Here is a 6069-nt window from a genome sequence, read left to right as displayed (position 1 = left end):
GGTCCAATTAGTCCCTGTGGATTCGACACCCTTACTTGTGCCATTATACTAAACATATTTTAGCACTAGGAAGGAACTCAACAACAAAAATGGCGCCGTTGCCGGGGACTGATTTCAGTCCCTTATAATTGCTTGTTTTGATATTAAACCTTGTTCTTTTCATTTTAAGTAGATTTCTGATTTTTATTCAAACTTGTTTTATCTTGTTTCAGGTAGTATATGTCAAATAGACTTGCTGAATTAGGCCAAAGAATTGAACGGTTAAAGGGCAACACTTTGGAAAGCTTTGTGCCAACAAGTTCCTCCATTGTCCGTGAAGAAGAGGAAGGGAAACCGTCTAGTCCAACAAGTGAAGGATCTGAGCACTTTAATTAGGAAAGAGAAGAAGAGATGGCGGGCAACCAAGATGATCTTCGAGCCTTGGAGGACTTTGCTCAACCAATCATACCAAATTCACCTTCATGCATCTTGTTGCCCACAGAAGCTAGAAACTATGATCTTAAATCTTCACATTTCCATATGCTTCCTTCTTTTTATGGCTTACATAATGAAGATCCTTTGGCTCATATTAAAGAATTTTACAATGTTGTGAGTGGTTTACCTTTGCAGGGAGTAAGTGAAGCAAATTTGAGAATGGGAGTGTTTCCTTACACCTTGAAAGATAAGGCCAAGGGTTGGTTGATGACTCTAGTACCTGGTTCCCTCACCACATGGGATGCCGTGGCTAAGAAGTTTTTGGAGAAGTTCTTTTCCACTCAAAAGACAGCCACATTAAGGGGACAAATCTTCAACTTCAAACAAGATGATGGAGAACCTTTCAATGAGTGTTGGGAGCGCTTTAAAGGCCTTTTGCTGCAATGTCCACACCATGGGTTACCTATTCACTTACAAATGCAAATTTTCTATGATGGACTAACCCAAACATGTAAATCAACTGTTGATAATGCAGCAGGTGGAGCTTTGAAGAAAAAGAATGCTCAAGAGTCATATAACATTTATGAGATGTTGGGATCTAATGCTCAACACAAAGATTTAAGGGGTAAGAGAGTTGGAGTATATGAAACAAGTTCTAATCATGATCTTTCTTTGCAGGTAGCTAACCTAGAAAAGAAGCTTGAATCCGTGCTCAACATGGTGCCAAAAGCAAATGAAGTGTGTGCCATTTGCAACATACCAAGCCATCCTACTCATCAATGTCCATCTAGGGAGGCTTATCCCGAGTTTGTCCAAGAGCAAGTGAACCTCATGAATTCTTACAATCAAAGGCCAAGGAATGATGTGTATTCCAATACATATAACTCAAGTTGGAGAGATCATCCCAACCTTTCATGGAAGAACAACAATCAATTCCAAAACTTCCAACCAAAACCTGCCACTACTCTTGAGGATACGGTTAAGTTGTTAGCCCAAAATACCTTGCAATTCCAACAGACCATAAATAGCACTCTCCAACAACATTCAGCGGCTCTAACCAAAATGGAGACACAATTGGGGCAGATTGCAGAGGCCTTGAACCAAAGAGAGGTTGGAAAGTTTCCAAGCCAACCCGTGATACTTCAAAGGAACCAAGAGCAAGCCAAAGCAATTACTACACTTAGAAGTGGTAAGGTTATTAGTAATAGAATTGGCGATGAAGTTACTAATGAATCTGACCATGTGAATGCAGGGGTCACTCAAGGAGAAAATGAGAAACCAAATGAGGAACCAAGCCATGCTACTTCCTCATTTGAAGCACCAAATCTTCACAAGGCCGAGAAACCTTACACTCCACCAATACCATTCCCTGGAAGACTTGCCAAAAGCAAGCAGGATAAGTCATTTAAGGAAATTTTTGATATACTAAGTAAAGTGAATGTTAACTTACCTTTGCTTGATGTCATTAGGAACATGTCGGCGTATGGGAAGTTCTTCAAGGAGTTAAACAGCTACAAAAGGAAGTATGGACCACATGAGAAGGTAGTGGTGTCTGAGAATGTAAGTGCCGTGTTGCAAAGAAAACTTCCACCAAAGCTCAAGGATCCAGGAAGTTTTTCTATCAACATCATCATAGGGGACAAGAAAGTAGAGAAGGCGATGCTTGATTTGGGTGCTAGCATCAACTTAATGCCTTATTCCGTGTACCTTCAACTAGGTTTGGGGGATTTGAAGGCCACCACCATCTCATTACAACTTGCGGACAGATTCGTGAAATATCCAAGAGGTATAGTAGAGGATATTCTAGTTCAAGTTGATAAACTAATCTTGCCTGCGGATTTTGTAGTATTGGACATGGAAGAAGCTCATATACATGACCGAGAGTTGCCTATCTTGCTTGGGAGACCTTTTATGGCCACGGCCAAGACCATCATTGATGTGCAAAATGGACTCCTCACTATGACAGTGCTAGGAGAGACCGTTCAATTCAAAGTGTTTGAGTCTCTTTCTCATCCTTCTTCATCTCTTGATTGTTATGCCATTGATGTGCTTGATTCGCTTGTTTTCTTTAAGTTTTTGCAGGCACAATCTAATGAACCATTACAAACTGTTTTGAGTCAATCTCAAGATGAGTTTGATGAAGAAGATGCACTTATGGAAGAGGTAGCTGCCTTGGAAGCATTGGCACCGTATCCTTTGAATATTTTACCTCGTTTAGAGCCTTTAGAACCATTGAGGTCACATTTAACCCCTTCCACTGTTAAGGCACCAAAACTTGAACTTAAACCACTTCCACCACATCTAAAATATGCATATCTAGCTGAGTTTGAAACTCTTCCAGTTATCATAGCTTCTGACCTCACCCCAAATGAAGAAGATAAACTAATTAGGGTGTTAAAAGAGTCCAAATCAGCTATTGGTTGGTCTATTGCAGATATCAAGGGAATAAGCCCTACCATGTGCATGCATAGGATTCTTTTGGAGGAAAGAGCAAAGTCAACCCGTGAACCACAAAGAAGGCTCAATCCACACATGAAGGAAGTTGTGAGGAATGAAGTGTTGAAGTTGTTAGATGTGGGGATCATATATCCCATTTCTGATAGCAAATGGGTGAGTGCTATTCAGGTGGTACCTAAGAAGGTGGGAATCACGGTGATGAAGAATGAAAACAAAGAGCTTGTGCCCACAAAGCCCACGGCTAGTTGGCGTGTTTGCACCGATTACAGGAAGTTGAATTCTAGCACTAGAAAAGATTACTTTCCTATGCCTTTCATAGATCAAATGCTTGAGAGATTGGCAGGTTACTCACACTATTGTTTTCTTGATGGATACTCAGGTTACAATCAAATTGCAATTGCTCCGGAGGATCAAGAGAAAACTACCTTTACTTGCCCTTTTGGCACATTTGCATATAGGAGAATGCCTTTTGGACTTTGCAATGCTCCAGCAACATTCCAAAGATGCATGTTGGCAATCTTTTCTGACATGGTAGAAAGATTCATTGAGGTATTTATGGATGACTTTTCAGTGTTTGGTTCCTCTTTTGATGAATGTCTTAACCATCTCTCTTTAGTACTTCAAAGATGTCAGGAAACAAATTTGGTTCTCAATTGGGAAAAGTGCCAATTTATGGTGAAACAAGGAATTGTGTTGGGACATGTAATCTCTAGCAAAGGAATGGAGGTGGACAAAGCCAAAATTGACATCATCACCAATATGGCAGCTCCCACAACCGTGAAGGGAGTGAGAAGTTTTTTGGGACATGCGGGCTTTTATCGTCGTTTCATTAAGAACTTTTCAATGATCACTCGTCCATTATGCAATCTGTTAGCTAAAGATGTTGTATTTCATTTTGATAAAGCTTGTATGGATGCATTCAATACTTTGAAACATGAATTAACCTCGACCCCTATTATTATGGCACCAGATTGGTCTTTACCTTTTGAATTAATGTGTGATGCCTCTGACTATGCTATTAGTGCAGTTTTAGGGCAAAGGGTGAACAAGCTCCCACGCGTGATCTACTATGCAAGCCGGACTCTAAATGATGCTCAACTAAACTATTCCACAACTGAAAAGGAGTTGCTTGCTATTGTTTTTGCCTTAGAGAAGTTTCGGTCATATCTTGTGGGATCTAAAGTTATTGTGTTTTCTGATCATGCAGCCCTTAGGTACTTGATGACAAAAAAGGATGCTAAACCACGCTTAATTAGATGGATACTCTTACTACAAGAGTTTGACTTGGAAATTCGAGATAAGAAGGGAAGTGATAATGTTGTGGCTGACCATTTGTCACGGCTCAATGAAAACCATGGAGTTGGACAACCTTTGCCTCTAAATGAATCCTTTCCAGATGAACAACTCCTTGTTATTCAAGAAAAAGAACCATGGTATGCTGATTTTGTTAATTATCTTGCTTGTGGTGTAATTAGAAATGACCTCTCTTTTCAGGAAAGAAAGAAGTTCCTTGCCATGGTAAAGCACTACGTTTGGGACGAACCATATTTGTTTAAATATTGCCCTGACCAAATCATTAGGAGATGTGTCCCAGAGAGTGAGCAACAAAGCATTCTAACGTTCAGCCATACATTGGCATGTGGAGGACATTTTGGTGCCAAAAAGACATCTCTAAAGGTTTTACAATCTGGTTTCTTTTGGCCTACTTTATTCAAAGATGCTTTTGATTTTTGTTCTAAGTGTGATAGGTGCCAGAAAATGGGGAACATTAGCCGAAGAAATGAGATGCCATTGAATAAGATTTTGGTGGTGGAGCTCTTCGATGTTTGGGGAATCGATTTCATGGGACCATTTCCATCCTCTTTTGGCTACTTATACATATTAGTGGCAGTAGATTATGTATCCAAATGGGTTGAAGCCATTGCTACAAGAACTAATGATCATAAGGTTGTTTTGAATTTTATTAAAGAGGTGATTTTTTGTAGGTTTGGAACCCCAAGAGCTATTATTAGTGATGGTGGCAGCCATTTCTGCAACAAACCCTTTGAATCCTTGATGAAGAAGTACAACATCAACCACAAAGTGGCAACCCCGTACCATCCTCAAACCTCGGGACAAGTGGAGATTAGCAATAGGGAGATCAAGAACATTTTGATGAAGACCGTGAGCCCTACAAGGAAGGATTGGTCACTGAGGTTGAATGATGCACTATGGGCATATAGAACAGCATACAAGACCCCCATTGGCATGAGTCCTTATCGCCTTGTGTTTGGGAAAGCTTGTCATTTGCCAATGAAGCTTGAACACCGTGCATATTGGGCCATCAAGAAGTTCAACTTTGATTACAAGGATGCTGGAGTAGCAAGGAAACTCCAACTTAATGAGTTGGAAGAGCTCAGAAATGAGGCATATGAGAATGCCAAAATCTACAAGGAACGGACTAAGCTCTATCATGACAAGGCCATTCTACGGAAGGAGTTTCACCAAGGTATGAAAGTACTTTTGTATGACTCACGTTTGAGACTTTTTCCAGGTAAATTGAAGTCTAGGTGGGTGGGACCATTCAAGGTGCTGCAAACATTTCCCCACGGAGCTGTGGAGATAGAGAACATGAAGAATGGCACCTCGTTTAAAGTCAATGGGCAGCGATTGAAACCATATTTGGAGAAAGTGGAGGAAGAGCAAGTTTATCAAGTTGTAGATCTCCTTGAGTTTACAACACCGTAAACAAGCTACCATGTCTTGCCTAGACATTAAATAAAGCGCTTGCTAGGAGGCAACCTAGTGTGGTTTGTGTTCTTTCCTTATATTGTGTTTATTTTGTCACCATTCCATATTCTTCGCTTAATTGCATTGCATACAGTTTTGAGCATCGAGGACAATGCTTAGGTTAGGTTTGGGGGTTGTGGGAATAGAGTTCGTTTTTGTGTTAGTTTGTTTTTGTGTTAGTTTTGGTTAAGTGTGTTTTGCTTACTAATACGAATGTATACGAGGGCTATGTTTGCAAACAAACTATTGGGTTGCTATGAAAAAGTTTTGTATCTTGTTGTCATTTATAAAGATGTAACTTTTGAAATTATGATGATAGAGGTACCATACTCAAATTCTGGAAGAAGATTAGTGGAGACTACCCCAGTGAGTTATTTTGAGCCTAATTGCTTCTTTGAGAGGGTTTAAAGTGTTTCTACCCCTATCTTT

The 6069-nt window shown here is 40.1% G+C and overlaps 1 non-coding gene across 1 annotated transcript; it reads right to left on the bottom strand.

Moving 5' to 3' along the window:
* Window positions 1-764: 764 nt before the first annotated feature.
* Window positions 765-875, bottom strand: LOC137741211 (small nucleolar RNA R71). The gene has a single exon (XR_011069241.1). It is a non-coding gene; the product is annotated as a small nucleolar RNA R71 (small nucleolar RNA).
* Between the last annotated feature and the right edge of the window lie 5194 nt (window positions 876-6069).

Source organism: Pyrus communis, chromosome 7 (assembly GCF_963583255.1).
Source record: "Pyrus communis chromosome 7, drPyrComm1.1, whole genome shotgun sequence".
Lineage (NCBI taxonomy): Eukaryota > Viridiplantae > Streptophyta > Magnoliopsida > Rosales > Rosaceae > Pyrus > Pyrus communis.
This window is presented reverse-complemented; position numbering and strand designations above follow the sequence as displayed.